Genomic DNA, 19,734 nt, shown 5'->3' on the forward strand with positions numbered 1-19,734 from the left:
ATATAACTCAGGAATAGCCAAATGGAAGAGATGCATAGGGCAAGACACAGGGGAAGGCCTGGAGCTTTCAGGCCCCATCCAGGCGCATCACTCTTTCAGCACTTCATCAGCCTGGAAGCTCTTCACCAGCCTGGAAGCTCTCCAAACCCTGTCCTTTGAGGCTTTATGGAAGCATCATTACAGAGTCACAAATGACTACATCACCAGCCACTGGAGATGGGTTCAATCTATAGCCCCTCTTCCCTCCCTAGAGGTTAGGAGGTAGAACTACAAGTTCCAACTCTCTAATCCCAAGGTTGGTTCCACTGGCAACCAGCCTCTACCATGACATACTTTCCAAAAGTCACCTCATTAGTCTAACAAAAGACACCTTTATCACTCTTCTCACTTAGGAATTCCAAGGGTCTTAGGAGCTGCCAGCCAGGAAATACAGACAAGAACAAATATGTATGAGAAATATATTTTGGTCACTTGATGACCAAATACACGTATTTATAAATCACAACATCACAGCCATCAAAAATGTGCTTCTTTTTCCCATTAGTCTTAATATTATGCCTATTTCCGTTTCTATCTAAATAGATCTCAGTACTTACATTCCTCATGTCAGAGATTACATACTAATCTGTGTAATATTATCATATTTTAAATCCCTGTTTAAATCAAATGGGCTGGGGGGAAAGTTATGGATTTTAATAGAATAAAGCAAAAAAATTTCAAGCAATTATTTAGGTAATCCAAAATTAATGTATAAAACACTTTCATTTACTGCAGGAAAGTCCCCTTCCTTTATTAACTACCTTCGGTTTGTGCAAGTAAATTAGTTCATCTCCCCTAAGTATCAACAGTTTAAAGCAAAAGTCATTCAAAATCGTGTTTCCTGCCAAGAGCTTGTCTGCCTTGACATTTTTAAACCTCTCACCATGCAAAATCCAGAAGTCATACAAGTGACTTATCCTGTGCATACATCATCTCCCAGTCTTACACCCAAAAGCTGTTCCTCATTTCAAATGAAGGCAACCCTGGAACTGCCATTGTTCAGGCCAGAACCTGTGGGTTAGCTTTGACTCCTGTCTTTACTTCACATACCATATCTAATCTATGCATATTCTGCCTCAGGGTCTTTACATTTGCTGTTCCTTCTTGCTGGAATGTTATTCCCACATAAAAACATGCCTCAAATTCTCACCTTATCCTTAAGATCCTTTCCTCAAGTGTCACCATCTCAAAGAGACCTGTTGCAACCCCTTCCTGACATTCCCTACCCTACTCCCAACATTCTTTTTCTTCTAAAGCCCTTATCTCGATAAATATTTAATTTATTTGGTTTTTGTCTGTCTCTCTCACTAAAATGTAACCTCTACACACTGGCAGAGGTACACATATTTTTTTGGTCTGTTTTGTCCTCTGGTATATCCTAGCTCCTGGAACACAGCTGGCACTCAGAAATCTTTGAATATATCACTAGGACTCAGTCTGTCAGATGAGCCCAAACTGAGGGGAGAAGAGGTATTTCAGGATGTGAAGGGTTGATAATGATGTTTTCATTGACTGATTTGTTTCAGCACATCACAAATTACCTATTTAATGACCTCAACGCTCAGGAAACAGGTGAGGGTTTTAAGATAACTTCTGCAACAAAAGAGGTACTGGAGATAATACTAATAATTAAAGCACATTAAATAAATGGCAGAAGGGTACCTCTTCCTCCTAGTACTCCCTCTTTACCAAGCAAAAATAATGAGTAATCAGATATGGATATAATAAAAGAGTCAAAAAGATAGAAATAACCAAGACAACTTTTAAAAATACAGATTTACATCTGTTATCAATAACTTCACCCTATGTATAAATTTTGCCCCAAAATGTGTAAATGAGTGTAAAGCAATCATAATTAGTAAAATACTTAAAATTTTAGGTACATAAAATTTAATACATCTCTAGAGGTTGTGAGTCTTTGCTGGAAAGGTTTAAAGTCATGATTTTCAATTCAGTACTTTGGAAAATTTGGGTTTAGATGCATCTTTTATGATTTCTCATAAAACAATGTAAGAAGCCACATACCACAGGAAAACTTATTCCTTCTGTCATGGTAGAAGAGGCTGAAATATGACCTGGGGAATAACATGATCATAAACCAAAATGTATTTTCCTGTCAGTAAATTACTGTCTAAATAAGCACAGAAAACACTGTTGAAGATTATGAAGGGAGAAAAACTAGCATTAGAAAAAATTACACCACGTGGGAAATTTGCCATAAAGTAGATTAAGTTACAGAGGTTTTTTTTCTAATGTGCCTCAGCTTATATAGCCTTTTCTAGCTTCTTAATGAAATGCAAAAATGTCTAAGAAAATATCTCTAGGAAAACATTCTCAACTGCCAGTTCACTCTATACTTTAATATTTACTGAGTGCCTTTTACATGACAGGCACTCTTCTAGGTACAAGGGATAGAGAACTGAGTAAGAGGACAAAGGAACTTGAGGGAGCTTCTTTGATCTCCTTAATTAAAGCTTTTTACAGACAATCAGTAAGAGTATTATCTGCTGTGAGAGTGGCTGCTTTAAACAAAATAAAGTAAGATTTCTATAAAAAGCTTACTGAGATCCCATCATACAAGAAACTCATTCATTTCACCTTTTCATTAGCAAGCAAAGAAAATCACAACAGAATGGCACAAAGTACTACCAGATGTCATGGATATGGCTAGCTCTAGAAAACAATATATCTTCATGAAATAGGGATAACCATGAAAATCTTTTGTACACAGTTTGCTGTTTATCTCGTGGCAAAGCACTTGAAAGGGTTGTGAAACCTGATGAGCTACTCGTTTTTCTTATACAAGGTCCCCAAATTGATTACGTTTCCTATGAAGACATGCAGCTTCCTGCAGTATGCTATGGAGCAGTTATGTCTATAAAATTAAAACAATTTAAGGTAAACATGACATTTAAACAACGGCTTTTCAGCTATGAAAATCACCTGATTTTCACAGAAATAAAGTGAACTTAGAACTAGCCCTTCGAATGACTCTCACAATTAACCAAGACTTTTTAGAAGTAATTACGTATATTATGTGTAAACAATTTTAAAAATAACAAAATAAACTTAAATCGTAGTGAGAACGGTGTATTTGGCTTCACATGGATCAACTAAATCCACTATCTCAGTTAATCACCAGGGACACCAAGCAAAAAATGAATAAAGGTCATCCCTTGAGGAGAAAAATGATACAGAATATTTTCTCTCATTAAAATGGGATAGTCAATGCGGAAAGACTGAAAAATTAAGGGAATCAAGTTTATGAATGTCTTCATTGTCACAGCAGTATTGAATGTGTGTCCCCCTCCTCAACAAAACCGCTTTTACTGTAGACTTTCCATTAATAGATGAGCAACTGTATAATGTTATGGAAAAGGCCCTAATAGGAGTTTCAATCTAAGTTTCACCCCTTCCATCTTTGTGTTCCTTCCAATTAGCATTTAAACAAGTCAAGCCTATTCCACCTTAAAAAGGTCCACCACAACACCTAGGTTCCATTCCCACCAAGTTCAGAATCACTGCTCTTGAAAGAATGGTCTCCACTCCCTCAACCCATGTCAGATCACATTATAGCTCCTACCAGTTCACTGAAATTGTTCTTGCCAAGGTCTTTCAAGTCCTAAATCTGGTGAGTATTTAGATTTATTTCATTTACCGTCTTTGGAGCATGTGACAGAAATGACCAGTGTCCCTCCTCCTAGAAGTATTCTCTTCATTTTTGTGACGCTACATTGTCTAGGTTTTGTCCCACCTCTTTCATCATTAGCTTTCCTTTTCTGGTTTTTACATCTCTACCCATTCCTTAAATGTTGATGCTCACTAGTGGTTTGTCTCTGCTTAACTCCAACCCTCTCCAAGGAGATTTTGCCCACTCGCAAGGTATTAATTACCATCTAACAGTCTTCAGGTATGGATTTCCAACCTTGACCTTTCTCCTAACAGGAATCTCTCCTCACAGGAAACACAGACATAATACATGTATGTAACTGGCCACTGGATATCTTCATCTAACTCTCTCACAATGGCTTTAAACACAACATGCTGAAAACCAAAAACTTCTCCCCGTCAACACTAACTCAACTCCTCTACTGTGTCAGTTCATCTCATCTCAGCAAATGGCACCACCATCCCCCACCCCCAACAACATGTGTAAAGCATCAGAATTTTTTTCCTTCTTGAAACACCCACCATGACTCTATTCACTCTTAAAACCTTCCCCAACCAATTATATTAAAGAAATAAAGTCCCACTCTATCTTTCCAAAAGGTAACCTATCCTCACAAATTTTGTCCCTAGATTCCTTTCAGATGGCATCAAGAAATGACTTCAAAACAGACATTTCTCACTATAGAGTAAACACAGCTGACAAACACAAAGTTTTTAGAATCTTAATAGCTGACTTACGCTTTTGAAATTTCAGGAGCATAAGTATACATGTGGATCCCCAAAATGTGTGAGTGTGTGTTTTAAAATGTCCAAAAGGAGAAGGAAAACAGACACATTAAAAAGGGGGAAGATAATCCTATTAATAACAAGTAAAGTCTCAAAAAAAAGCTTCATATTAAGAGCTGAAAAAAAGATATGATTTTTGTAATTTTAAGTCCCCACATCACTGTAGTCTCTGAAAAATCTTCCTCGTCCACCACAGAAACCTATCCTTAATCCTAACAAAAACCTCCCAATGCCTCAAAGCCCAGCATGGGCTAGTCACATGCCAAGCAGAAATTAAACTAACACGCTGAATGTCAGAGCTAATGAAAGTCAAAAAGTGGAAGAGGTAGCTAAGGCATCCCTGAGAGGATAGCTAGGGCATCAGTATCCATTACTAGGTGGCTTCTCTCACAGGAGCAGACTACGTTCCCCCAGAAACATGGGAATTACATATACTTCCAACCTTTAGACCTTGTCAAGTTCACTAAGTCATTTTAACGTCTACGTCATATTCTATTACCAGGTGTCATCTTTCAAAAGTATACCAAGTTGGTGTGATTAGGAAATTGTCCAACGTAAACAGGAACCTCAGTAGGCAATGTTAGGGACCAGTGCCGGAAAAGCCATCTGTTTGATGGAAATAATATTTCTACTTCCCTAGTGATTACAGCTACTAGTGACAACTGTGAAATCCCAAGAGACGAAAAGAAAATTTAACTGCCTCAAAACTTTAATTATTCATATAAACTAGCCAAGAAATTAAAGTTAAATGTTACACGAAGGGCTCTCTAACCCCCTAATATTTTTTTGACTAATTATTCCATTGGTAGTCTACATCTGCTCTGCTAAAGTTTGGTTATGAATCACAAGTAACTCACTGGGAATGCTCTTGTATCTAAACTGACTATGGATAATAACTACAATTCACAAAAACTCTTGTTTCCAATGTGTACAAAATCCTCCTGAAACCATGTCCCACACAATAAAATAGATGTTCCAGTCAAAGTCTAAACGCTATTAACCACTAGGAAGAATAGGACTAAATTTAACAACAAAAAGTTAATTTTAACAGCATATTCAATTTGTACCTTTTGAGTATCTTCAATATAATCAGGAAGCATGTTAAACACTGCCTTTACAAATCAAGTGAATTTATTAGGATTATTTAACTACACAAATAGTTCAGAGATTTGCAAATACATACTCTAATACTCTAAGATCTTCAGAAATACTGACCACAATCCTACATACACAGTTGTGGGGTTTTTTTTGGTCAGGGAGCCTCATTTGTTTCAACTATCGCTCTTCCACCCTTTTTTTTGGGAAATAAACATTTTCTAAAATTCTTTTATTTTGAGAAATTTATCTTCCAGATTATTTTGATAGAAAATACCAAGGCTCCCATATTTCCTGTAGCTCAGCTCCTGGTGTGGTCTTTAGTATCTTAGAGTAAAACTACTTTTAATAACTTATAGTTAACTATTTGGACCTGCTCGACAACATATTAAAACCATACACTTTTGAAATGGAAAAGAGATATATGCACTGTACCTAAAGCTACATGTCTGAGCTAATCATATTAAGTAGAAAATACTTAATTCCAAACAATCCAACATTCATAGCTTTAGATAGTAGACACAGTAAGACTTCATCCCTAAGTGCTATTACACACAGTAATTGTTGAGAGCAAAAATATCTGATGACAGAAACCATGTCTATAAAACATCCTAAAATTATAATTTGCCTTTACAGTACACATATCCAAGGAATAAATTTAAAGAAAGATCATCAAAAAGTCAAGCAAAACATTCCAAATTTCTTCAAAGTCATAAGGAATAAAGAACAGAAGCAGAAATGGCTGCTCCAAAGATTCCCAGAATAGAAACACTCTCTCAGTTGGTACTATCCTAACTCACCCCCCTCAATCACCCTTAGGGATTCACAAATAACAAACACAGAATTCACTGCAACTGTGGCTACAATTTATAAGCAGCCTTTCATTGCTCCATAAAGGCTCATCATTGTAGATATTCACCAGTTTTTAAGCTACATCCACAGCTGCTGTCTCAGTTAGAAAAACAACAAAATTTGACAGCAAAAACTTTAAAGTAACATTTATAGAATAGTCTTACATAAAACAAAACTCAAAGTACTCCAGTACAACATAAAGAATGAATCTGGAGTACCAGAAACATGAGACTCTTGAGTTACTTTTAACAGAAATACCTTTACAAAAATAGTATCATTTTTAACTTAAAGCCTAGATCAAAGATATCATTTGTGAAGTAGGAATATTATACTAAATTAGTTGGTGGTGAATAGAATCTGTTTCACCACCAGTCTGTTCTTTCCATAATCTTTCTTCCAAAATCACATACTAAAATTCAGAGACAAAAATCTCACATAAAACTGTTCTAATTAACACATTATAAACCAACTATATTTCAATTTAAAAAAAAAAAACTTCTAAAAAAATAAAGTCTACTTTTTAAAAAATCCCACATAAACCAATTTCCTGTTCAACTTTACCCTCCCGCCTCAGATCTATTCTCTGCCTAAACTGAGGGAAGGGGCTCCCCTGCTTGGTGAGCACAGCCAATCATGTGTTGATGAATGACTAAGAGTTAACCAGATGTGGGGCAGGGAGGGGGGACGCCCAGCAGCATCACCGCATGGCTACATTACACAACCACTAAAAGACTTTCATGGCAATGAACCTGGAATCCAAAAACATGAGTCTGAATTTCAACTTTCCCAGTAACTAGCAGGTGAACTTAGTGTTCCTCTGTTTTACAGAAACTTAACCATCTTCCTAACCAGACAACACTAAGGGTTAAACGTAAAGACAGACCTCAATTCTACTGAGTAATAGATTATATTTATACTGGGGGGCCCATTAAACTTTATAACATATAGTAGTAAAAGAAGAATTTCAAATCAATGAGAAAAGGATAGAGCATTCAAAAAGTGATGTTACAACACTTCATTCATTCTTCCAACAAATACTTATTGAGTACCTACTATGTACCAAGCACTGTATTCTAGTAGGGGAGAGTAATCAATAAAAAGGCAAATAACATATACTGTTAGAAGTTGATACATGCAAGTGAGAAAAATAAAACAGGGAAGGAGCGTAGAATGTAGGATAAAAAGCAAGATAAATATGGTAAAATCAGAAAGCACCAGACAGAAGACCAGGAAAAAGGTGCCAGTGAGGTGGGAAACCAGAAGTGAGTTTCTGAACCCAGAAGCCAAATGAACAGAATGAACAAGAAGGGAGAGGTCTAAGATGTCAAATGCTGCTGATCAAGTCAAGTCGAATAGCATCTGGAAAAAACTGACCACTACACTCACCTATGTGGAAGGTACTGGTAATCTTGAGAAGAGCAGTTTTGTTGATGTGATGGACACAAAAGCCAGGCTGAAGAAGGTTTAGAGGGGATGGAGTATGAGTAATTGCAGATAGAAAGAACCCTTCATAGAAGTTTGTTGCAAAGGAAAAAGAGAAATCAGAACTAGAGGGGAGTGCGGAGTCCAGAGGAGAAATAACAGCATGTTTGTATATTGTCAAGAATGCTCCACTAGAAAGGTAAAAATTGAGAGCAGAGAGAGAGGCAAGGTTAGCTTGCCTAGTCCAATGTCCTAGAGTAGCTGAGAAGGAAAGGGATCTAGGGCACAAGTGGACAGCTTGCCCTTAAAGAGGAGTCCCTCACAGTGACTTGTAAACTTCCGGAGGCTTCAGAATCACCTTGGAGAGCTTGCTGAAACAGAGTGCTGGACTCCAGAGCTTCTGATACAAGAGGCTGGGACAGAGGGGAAGAATCTGCATTTCTAACCAGTTCCCAGAGTATCCTATTGCTGTGGTCCAAGAACCTCATTTGAAGAACCACAGCTCTAAATCAACAGATGGCAGGATGGAAAAAATTGAGTATATGAGAATAAATGCTGTACATTTCATTATACATTTGGAAAATATAAAGTCAGAGCCTACATCACATAATACATAGCTAAATAAATAAATAAATATCCTCTCAGAAGGGTTAAAAAGGGCTATATCATGTTTTAATTTCTAAAAGAACATATACAAGAAAAACACATACAAGAACGCTTTCAAAGTCTTAGAGTAAGGAAGGTAAGCAAAACACAAAGCCAAAGGAAGAGCTACAAATTTGACTACATAAAAACTTTAAACTCCTATAAAACAGTAAACAAATAAAACTAAACGACAAATTAAAAACTTAAGAGAAAATACTCAATATAAAATTGACAAAGAGTATTATCGGGAAAATAAAAAGTTCTTACACAAAATGAGAAAAAGACATATACTTCACAATGAATAATAGTTTTACAAATATCAATCTAAACATATAAGGTGATGATACAGACAGAAAGTCAAACAATAGATAAGACAAGAAGAGAAAGACAAAGAATACAAACCACAATATTTAAGACTGAAGGAGTAAGTAGAGAAGATGGAATGTTCAAGAGACAAGATAACAAGTCTTAGCAGTCAAAAATAAAGACATCATGGTGAACAAAAACAATGGGTGTAGAAAAACTAAACAGGCTGATAACTGAAATGAGGTTTTGGGATCCAGTTGAAGGGTTATTTCTTGACGGCCTAGGATGAAAAACCAGTGTAATAAAAATGATGTAAGTGATAAAGAAAAGATCTGGCAGTGCCTTAAATGAGAGGTAAGAAAGGAAATCGATAGTAAGCAATTCTTACAGACCAGCCTAGCCTGGCAGCTCCTTTGCAAATATATATTAATTTGATCCTCATTAGAATTCTGAGATACGCTCTCCATTTTACAAATGGGGAAACTTAAGCTTACAACACAATTATGTAACTTGCCCAAAGCCATATAGTGTGTATAACAAAATAATTAAATGGCCTGAAAATTGGTCTTAAGGCAGAAAAGGAGGATTAACTGATAGAACACTTCCCAGAAGGACTTAACACAATTATTCGTAAAATTATACAAAATTTTAAAGGTAAATGATACTTCAGAGAACTCTTTAAGTTCAAACACTTGTCAAGTCTATTTCTGAATGCATTTCTAGAACATAAATTTATTTTTAAAGTAATCTAATAGGGAAGAATACAATCTCCTTTACCTTAAAGCCTTCTATAAGGCTTACTTATATCTGGGACTGTCTTGTCACCTAGTAGAGAGCCTGGAAGCTTTCAAATGATTACCATTTAGGTGGAGAAATAAACAAAAGTTGAGTACAGGGCAGTGTAATGGCAAAGGCAGAAGCAAAGCTGTGTGAACCTGAGTTAAATCACTAATCTCTGACCCTCAGACTTCTCCGTAAAATGGAGATACTGTCTCCCTTCACAGTGTAATTAAGGACTCTGCAGATATTCAAGAAAACATCAGTTCCCTAATCCCCTTAAATATTATGTTTACTAAACTACTGACATTTTTAGTATAAAACAGAATGTTAGCATTTCCACTTAAGACAAAAAAAGTTGAAGAATATACTTCTAATTGATAACAGTAGTTAATTTCCTAGTAGAAGACTGAAGTGGCTCACTTTACATGACATATTTAAATAACTGGAATTTCACATAACGTTATTTTTCTAATTAGAAAAATAATCAAAATCAGCGTTTACGTATGACTTAACCCTTAAGAAAAACTTCCACATCAAGATAGTCACTTCTCTGAAATAATTACAGAAACAAAGTAAAATGGAACAAATATAAATTAACTGCATACCTAAGCTACCAGGTGACTTTTAATTCTAATGCAATTTAAAAGATACTTAATTTACCAACTGACAACTTCCAGGAGTTAAAGCTAAGAAACTAGGTTCAAGTGAATGACATGCCACTAAATTCTATATTCAAATGTACACATCACATTATATCATAGAGGAAGGCCAGGATGAAAAATGATTACCAATAATTATGGAATAATCTTTGAAAGCTACAGCTATCAGGATTTGTTTTTTTAACAGTGAAGCAGCAACTCCCGCTAATTCTGTACTATCCATTTAATCAAACAATGACATTCATTATTATAAGCTGTAAGTAAATTACCAAACCAAAACTATCACTACTATCTTTGGAATGCTGAAATTAATTTAATTTACTTCCTTGACTTATGAATAAGCATAGATGATGGATACAATAGCTTTAATGAATTCCATAGTCAAGAGGGTAATACTGTCCTGACAGAAATACACTAGAAAACTCACTGCATGAAAATCATCAGGTTCATAAACAAGCCCATCTTTCAGTATACAGTCTCAAAGTGTGGCCTCCTTCTCTCTATGACAATCTGTCTTCTTTCTCAATCTCCTCTTCTCTCCTTCCATTTTCTCTTCCAGAGGCTTTGGGAACAGCCAACTGCAATTTAGTGCAGGTAGCAGAACTAAGAAGCTACAGAGGCAAGAGGCAGAAACTAGAGCGAACCAGACGTGAACCCAGGCAGTTCTTGAGTAGGGATAACTAGAGCAGAGTGGGTGAGGAGGTGTGCGGGCCCTCTTGGTCAGTCTGAAATACAGAACAAGGTAAAGAAAGCAAGCAGCACCAGCAACGGGAAAACAGCAAAGGAGGAAAGAACCGGCAGGCTCAGAGCTGACCGTTTATTAAGCAACATTGGCAGTAACACTCCCAGGCTTGGAGCGGAGAGATCTGTACTCTTGGTCTAAATTCACACACAAAAAGGAGAGGAAAGTATTTTAAAAAACAAAGTGCATGTAACTTTAAAAGGCAGCTCAGAGGTATAAACAGAAAAGTGTAAAAGACCAGCATAATTCTCTCTCCAAAAGACAAATCAGGAACTAGTCTCAGCCATTAACTAACTGATTAACGTTATTTAATCTGTCTGTGCCTGTGTTTAAATGAGTGGTTACTTTAGAATGTATGATTAACAAGGTATTTTCTAGGTCTGCAGTTTCCTGAATCTAATGGATTTAATAATCTATTAACATTTGTCACACAGGATGTAGTTACATTCTATGATATGTTACTCCACAACAGGGGGAGTACAATATACCAGAATATAAATAAGAGAATATAGAACCATAGCCCAGTATCCCTACAGACCACACTTCATTATCTTTCATGAAATCCAGGAAGAAAAAAATTCCCAGTCTTCCCCTTTAAAGCAATCGACATACAGTCTTAAGAAAAAACAATGCCTAATATCTAACCAGCAGGCTTCACTTTAAATACATTCAAAGATGGAGAATTTGGTCACTTGTGGATTTCACTGACCTTGACTTCAGCTTCTTTCTAGAGGACATATTCTAATGCCATTATGCTTTTCTATTTTTCAACACTCTTAAGTGAGGTTAGGTATTTGCTATATGTTCCATAACCCGCTTCAAAAAGTATAGTCTAGAAGTGGCACAAAATTGACCATAACCCAGGGAAGTGAGTTTATCCATGAATTCTGCATAGAAAAATCAGTCTATGATAAATGTCAGCCCTATCACTTAGACCAAGTGCCACCTAGTGGCAAGTGTTATATATTAGTAAATCCATTCAACTCATGTTCATTCAGCAAGCAACAATCTGGCAGCTAGCAGTTGCTCCTTAATTATGCAATATAAGTAAAATATTGGTCATGTCCTTAGGAAGCTTGCTGAAAGATTAGATAAACAGATATAGACAGAGAAATATAAAATAGGTATATTTATATAATTGTAGAAAGATGTCACCACGTAAGTATGCAAATATTCAGTATTTAAAAGCTAAAAGAAAGAAAACAGATAGGTTCTCTTACACCTGTTCATCTCACTCAGACTTTCCCAACTGTAATTACTTCATTACCCAAGTTTTGATCGTTCAGTTGTTTTTTTTCTCCCCACCTTCTCTTCCACGCTTCTTCCCACCCCCATCTGATAATCTTTAAATTCTATTCTAGAAAGAGGGGAGGAGGAGGACCTATTTATGGAGCACCTACTACTCCTAGAACCAAGCTAGGCATTTCATATCCAGTATCTCTTTTAAACCTCATATCAATACCATTGAGTATTATTTTCTCCCTTTTTTTAGACAAAGGCAAGACTTAGATTACATGACACACTCAGAGCCACAAGATTTAGACACTGCATTGATTCCAAAGCTCCCTATACCACCCTGCCTCAAAAAGAGCTACTTTGTTCTTTCCATTCTTAGGCCTTGCACCAAGATCAGACCTTGATTATATACATCTCTCTTATGGTCTCCATCAACTCCAATCTATTTTACACTACAACTGACCCTCGAACAGCATGGGTCCACTTACACACGGATTTTTTCCAACAGTAAATACTACAGTAGCACATGATTCAAGTGGGCCGAATTCGAGGATGTGAAACCACAGGTACTGTGGAACCTTGGATACTCGAGGGCCCACTGTAACTCACACACCCGTAGCCCCCCATGTTGTTTAAGTGTCAACTGTATTTTACATGCAGCCTCAACTCTTCAAACAGGCTCAGTGCCCCCAGCCCAATATCCCTGATTAATATTCAAATTCTCAGCTTAGCACCCAAGGTCCTCCAAGAGGCCCCAACCAGTTTTCCAGTTTTATTTCCTACCACTCTCTATGAATTCTCCTCTCAACTTAAGAGATAATGATTCACACCTGTGTTCCCACCAACATCTACATCTGTAACACTTATAATACACTTATAATACCCCTTATTGTCTGTATACTTTCCACTAAATCATGAGATTCACTGGACCACTTTTTAGCCATCTTTAAAGACCAGTATATAGCAGTCTTATACCTATCAAGTACTCAGCTGTTTCCTTAATAAATATAGTTATTAAAACCATTATAAAGGAGAACCACAAAGGCAGAGTTATACTCATTTCCCTTAACCCTTCCTTCATGTCTCAGGACCTCAGTGTTTCTATTTCCTCCAGGTGGTGCATGGATCAGGAGCTTTGTACAAAGCTATATAGTTTTTTGCATGAAAAATTTTTTCATACTCAAACCAAAAGTTAAATTATTTGAAAAAGTATGCTAGTAACTATGGAGACAATAAAAGTTCAGTGGTTGACAGGGGTAAGGGAGGAGCAAGCAGGGGACAGGCAGAGCACAAAGGATATTTTAGGGCAATGAAACTACTCTGATACTACAATGGTAGATACGTTTGTAGAAACATTATACATTTGTCCAAACCCAAAGAATGTATACCAAGAGTGAACCCTAATGTAAACTATGGACTTGGGGAGATAATAATGTGTTAACTTAAGTTCATCAATTGTAACAAATGTACCACTCTGTTGGGGGATGTTGGTAATAAAGACTATTTGTATGGAGGCAGGGAGTACATGGGAAATACCTGTAACCTTCCCCTAATTCTACTGTGAACCTAAAACTGCTCTAAAAATAAATTCCATAAAAAGAAAAAAAAGCAAGATCTTAGTGGATTTGCAGTTTTCCAAAAAGGGAAGACCTTTGTTCCAAAATAAGTTGTTTAAAATAATAAAGAAAAATCCATACCACTGGTTCTCTATTTTACAGGGCAACTAATATTGCTGTTATATAACACAATCTGTACCACACTACCACACTAATAAAAGAAAAAAAACCGGGTTTCAAAAAGTAATAAACATTTCCTAGTTACATAAACATTTTATGAGAAATTATTCTTATTCATTTACAACTCTAGCATCTAATTAACAATGCACAGAACAGCTCTAAGGCGAGGTTAAAACTACTGAATAAGAAAAAAAAGCATGGGAGGGGAATTTAAAAGGCTCAACTTAGCTTTCTAGTGTATTCCATCTCACATTCAACTGGTACAGCACTTTCACTGCAAGGCTTTGCAACTTAGCATACCTAAGAAGCAGGGGTTTCTATCTTTTCATTTTTATAAATTTAAAATAGTACAAATATTCCCCAAACTGCCATGAACTTGACCAACCTGACTGAAGAGCTGTCATGCTTATCACTCTGCACCGTCTCAACACAACAAACCTATACAAATATTTATACATATAAGTAATTACCACCAATTATATAAACCAAGCCAGAGTGCCTCTGATGCTTGCTTTTCCCCAGTAGTAAGTTGTGTTCAGGAAATGCATTACCCTTTTCACACCATTAGGATATTATTTCATTCCCTGAGGTAGAAGCAGGCCTAATGAGGCATAAGCGATGATGTTGTGCCAGGCCTAACATCCAGAACTGTGGGCAGGGTGTCTGAGAGATGGTAGCAGTTGGGAATTCAACATTCCTACATCATTATGGCTGCCCAAGCAGAGAATAGAGCAATAAGCAGCAGACCCCAAAAAGTTGGGGGTGACTCAATGACAACATCCGTGGTCAGGCTGTAATTTACCAAATATGTCTGCTCAAAATGCCAAGGCACATATTTCAAGGGCTGCGGTCCTCTGTACTAAATACACTGCTGCCTTCCTAAAACATGACCCACAAACCACAAGCTGCAATATAAAAAGTCCATCTTGAACCCTGCCTGTGAAAAGTTACCAGGAGAAACCGATTATTATAATTAAAGTATTTGTATAGAGTGCTTTACAATTTACAAATCACTTACATATAGTTTTATTTGACCTTCATAATTTCACATTTTACCTTACTTGATACTCACAATGTGCCTGGCAGATAAATACAACAAAATTATCATTCCCTACTTTATAGAGGTAGAACCTGAAGCTTCGAGAAATTATCTATAAATAATCTGTCCACAAAACCTGAGTCTTCCTGAAGATTATCAATTTATTGTTTGGTTCAAAGGCATGGATCCTCCCCCCCACAAAAAAAGTCTGTGGTGTCTTAATGTACATTCCTATGCATCTAAGAATTACTTAAAAATAATGGAAACTTTTGAGAAACACTGGATAGTCCACCATACAAAAAACAAAATGTGGTATTTAAACTTGTCAGTTTGTACAAACAATACAGTATTTTTTAATAACCCAAAAGGAACTTCTGCTTACGAGTTTTAATACAATGTTCACAGGAGCTATAAGACTGTCTATAGCAGAAAATATTAACTCCTTTGTGTACTTCAGCAATTAAATTCCCTATAGAATCAATATATTCCCTGTATACATCAAATGCTGCTTACACAAACCATGTTGTATCAAGGTTTCAAAGTACTCTGAATCCTCTGTTCAAAAAACCTTTTTACTGAGTCCCTATCATGTTCGAGACACTCTTTTAAGGATAAGAATATATAAATGATTTTTTTTAAATGCTATCTGCCGTCAGGTAACCAACAGCCTTTTTGGGTATGACAATTACAATTCAGTATGACACTTCCAAGAGAATTATACTCAGTTCTTTAAGAACCCGCAGGAGAGGCACTGAACCCAGCCTGGCGGATCTGGTTAGAGTATCCTCAGATAGAAATCTTGATTAATAACCTACTAACACCAGCACTTTTCAAGCACAAGGATACAGTAAACTGCTGAGGCCATGCAAGGAACTCCAAGTTCTTAAATACGGATGGAGAATTGAATACAAAAGGAGAGAAAGACAAACAGTTCAACTGGGGAAAAGGTAAATGAAATAGTTATAGAGAACCCTCTATGCCATGACAGTTAACATTTTTTGAGCACTTGCTATGTGCCAGGCGTCCTAAAACGTTTTCCTGCACTTAATCCTCACAGCAACCCACTGAGCTAAGAATAATTACCTTGCAACTGATGGAGGAGGCAAGGAGAGGTGAGATTGCTTGTCAATTACAGAGGTTTTAAATGGCAGAGACAGAATTGGAACCCAGTTCAGATTAAATCCTAAATGTGAGCTCATAAATTCTCTACTCCGCTGCCTCTCTTAATGAAGGCTGCTAGGGGGAGCCATTGAAAGGTTTTTAAACTAAGGAGTGAAGTGATCAGATTTCCTCTTTAGAAAGACTCTGTGGAAGTGGGATAAAGAGGGTGAGTCTAGAAGCACAAAGAGGAAGCGGCCAACGTCTGTAGTAATCCAGGTGAGAAATGATGAGAGCACAAACTGTGGCAATGAGGATGAAGGAGACAGATTGAAGAGATTTTTCAGTAGGGAAAATTATCAGTTCTTAGTGATTATATAAATGTAAAGGGTTAGTGTGAGAGAGAAATACAGAAACCTGGCTTGGGGAACTACTGGGACATGACATCATCTACCAGGAACAGAGAAGCAGGTTTGTTTTGTTTGTTCAATAAACATCTATAGTGTCTCCCAAATGCAAAACACCTTCCTAGGTCAAGGGTTAAGTCTGAAAATATGGCCCTGGTTGTTAGAAAATATCTTTGAGTGTAAATGACAAAGCATTAAAAAAAGGTACACTGAAAATTAGTCATTACTATTAACAGATTTGGCCTAGAATCTAATGAAAACATTTTATGCTACCATTAAAAAAAATTACCACATGCAGAAAGGAAATCAAGAGAGGAAAAGCATTCCATGATTTTATAATGTTACTACATTTGAGTTTGACAGATCTTCAGTCTCTTATACAACACACACACCACCCTGTAATTTGACTTATCCATCCCCCTCTATTAAAAAAAAAGTATCTATTTTATTACCCAAACTATAAAACATATTCGTTTTTTTATCCCACTATCACCATTGTGACTTGCCAAGAACTTAGTTCATAACTTCCTACTTGATTTCCTATAAAATATGACCTACTTATTTCAGTAACAATTCCTAGACTTTTAACCACACCTTTCATCCAAGGATGCTCTCTGCAAATCTTAAGGCACAACAGTCCTGTGCAGATGTGGCAAGTTACTACAATTCCCATTTTACTACAGAGTTAGGAAATTGGCCCAGGGGAAGTAGAGTAACTTGGAAATAATCACAAAGCCAAATGCCAAAAATAACAACTTTCAGTCAATCCATGAGAAAATACTGCCCCTAGTTGAAATAACATGAAATTTACTATTAGGAGGAAGCAAAATGTGAAATAATGTTTTAAAGCCAAGTCCTAGGTTTTTAAAATTTATTTTTTAAAATGACTGAACACCACAATTAAGATTTGTAAGAACCTGCAAATACACCATTTTTTCCCTAATATTTTATCCCTCCTGAGTGCCAAAGATTATTTAATGAATTACAGCTGGCAAGAGTGGCTTTTTTCCCGCATAAAATCATTTTTATCTTAGTCACTTAAGACACTATAGAGATCTGTCAGTATGGAACAACAGGTAACATTTAAACAAACCTATTTAAAGTCTAATACCTAGACCCATGTATTAGAATCGGTGTGAAGATACTCCAAGTGAGCCTCTTACATTTTTTCCTGAAATACACCCTCTGCAGTATGCATGGACAATAAATTTAAAGCTTTGATCATCAATACTCTGAATGAAAGATGCCCCATTTGTTTCTAGACATGCTGCTGTTTGATATAATCTAATAAAGGTACTGTTTTATCTGATCACAAAATAAAAGCCTTACATGATTTAGAAACAAAAAGTACAACTTGAAATTTTTAAAAGCTGCTTATGTTTGCGTGACCATTCTTATCTGTACAAGTCAGAGCAAAATACCTTCCATTACAAGGTATTAACACTTTGCTTACAGTAAGAAACAAGTGTGCTCAAGATTTTACCTTCAAAAGAATGATTCTGCACTAAGAAAAAGAGAGACAAATGATTACGAGTAAAACTCACTCATGGAACCTAGATTGCAAATTTTCACAAAAGCCTCACATATCAATCATAAAAGGTTATTTTCCATTAATTAAAATTCAAGCTAACTCATACTAATTCTAATCACAGTCTTTGAAAAAAAAAAAAGCTTTCCACTCTGCCAACATTCCTCACACTTGTATAGCCTCTAGTAGCTGCACTTCATGTAAACTTTAGTTAATAATGAAAAGACACTCCAAATCATTTTATGAGTAACATCTAAAAGCAGTGATCAACTGGGGGGTGGGGGACGACCTCCTGAACAGCATAGTCAGCCTAGTAATTCCGGTAAATCTAATACCTCTATTCCCAGTACCAGAATATTCAGGCTATTTAAATACACTATATCACCCTCCCCCACCCCACAGCCACAAAACTCAAGCTTTTAACAATATCATTACAATAAGCACTCTGAACAAATTAAAGCTCCTTTAACTCTAGAAGTGCCTTTACCTTACTTACGACTATTACTTAAAAGTCTTTTAATTATATTTGATTAATGCATTCCACAAAGATTCTAGAAGCAGTATTCATCAACTCAAACTGCACTCTTAAGCGCTTTCCTCATTTCAACTCCAAAGATGGGTCAGAAGGGTTGTCAAAAATTTGCACAGCAAAAGCACGTAATTGCAAACTATCTAAAAAGTAAGAAAGCGTAAAACATCAAAATTCATAAGCAGGATGCCCTCTCTTTTTCCTTACGAAGCAGGAGTTACTGGTAAAATAACTCTAGACGTAAACTCTTGAAAACGCTGAAATTCTCCATCCCAACATTCACAAGTTTTTAAATGCCGAAAATCACTCAACTGCTACGGACATACATAATGAATATCCAATGTGAGTATCTGCAACTATTCTCACACATCATCAGATAAAAACACCTTACGCCTCTTCTAACCTTCCTACAATACCCTCAGGTAATCCAGATGCACAGCTAAGACAGCTGCCCTTGGCCTAGGCCGTCAGAAACCAAGGGGCGGGGGCCAATAACCAAGAGACCAGATCTTTTTTCCAGGGCTACTGTTTCCAAGCAAAACAACCACGGGCCCAAAGAGACCGGGAAGAAAACTGAAGAAGACATTGTAATCCAGAGAGAAAGGGGTGGTGGGGAGGTGTGCACGCAGTCCCGAGAGAAAAGGGTGCGGAGAGGAGGTGCGCGGAGGAGGAGACTAGTATACCCCCGCATCTTTCAAACCCACAAAAACAACAACAAACCGTAGGGTCCGTCTGCACGTAGAAGCACCAGATGGAGTCCCCGGGGCTGAGACAGTTGAGCCGACAAACACCGTGGGTAGTGGATAAATCAACCGATGATGGGAGGGGAAGGAGGGTGCCAAGCGAATAAACCCCTGGATGGGGGAGACAAAGCCTCCGGGGGTGATCAAGGACCAAACAGAAAGGTGAGAGGGAAAGCATGATAAAAAATAATGGGAGAAAAATTAAAAGACAGAAACCTGGTCCCTGGGCTGTGGCAGGTCACTGAGTACCGAACAGAGAGGGGCACAACAAAGGGGCACCGGAGGAAAGACAGCTGAGCGGACGAGATGGAGAAGGGATGCGGGGCGCGACGGGTCGGACAAAGCGCCCAAGGCGGGGAAACAAAGGGCCAGGGGTAGAGTCGCGGGGGGCAGCGGGGAAAGACAAAGCGCCCGGGGCCGGGG

The 19,734-nt window shown here is 37.1% G+C and overlaps 1 protein-coding gene across 5 annotated transcripts in view; it reads right to left on the reverse strand.

Moving 5' to 3' along the window:
• Positions 1-19,734, reverse strand: part of RBPJ (recombination signal binding protein for immunoglobulin kappa J region) — a 199,408-nt gene that overhangs the window by 71,300 nt on the left and 108,374 nt on the right. The gene's annotated exons all lie outside the window — the stretch shown is intronic.

This window comes from Camelus dromedarius, chromosome 1 (assembly GCF_036321535.1).
Source record: "Camelus dromedarius isolate mCamDro1 chromosome 1, mCamDro1.pat, whole genome shotgun sequence".
NCBI lineage: Eukaryota > Metazoa > Chordata > Mammalia > Artiodactyla > Camelidae > Camelus > Camelus dromedarius.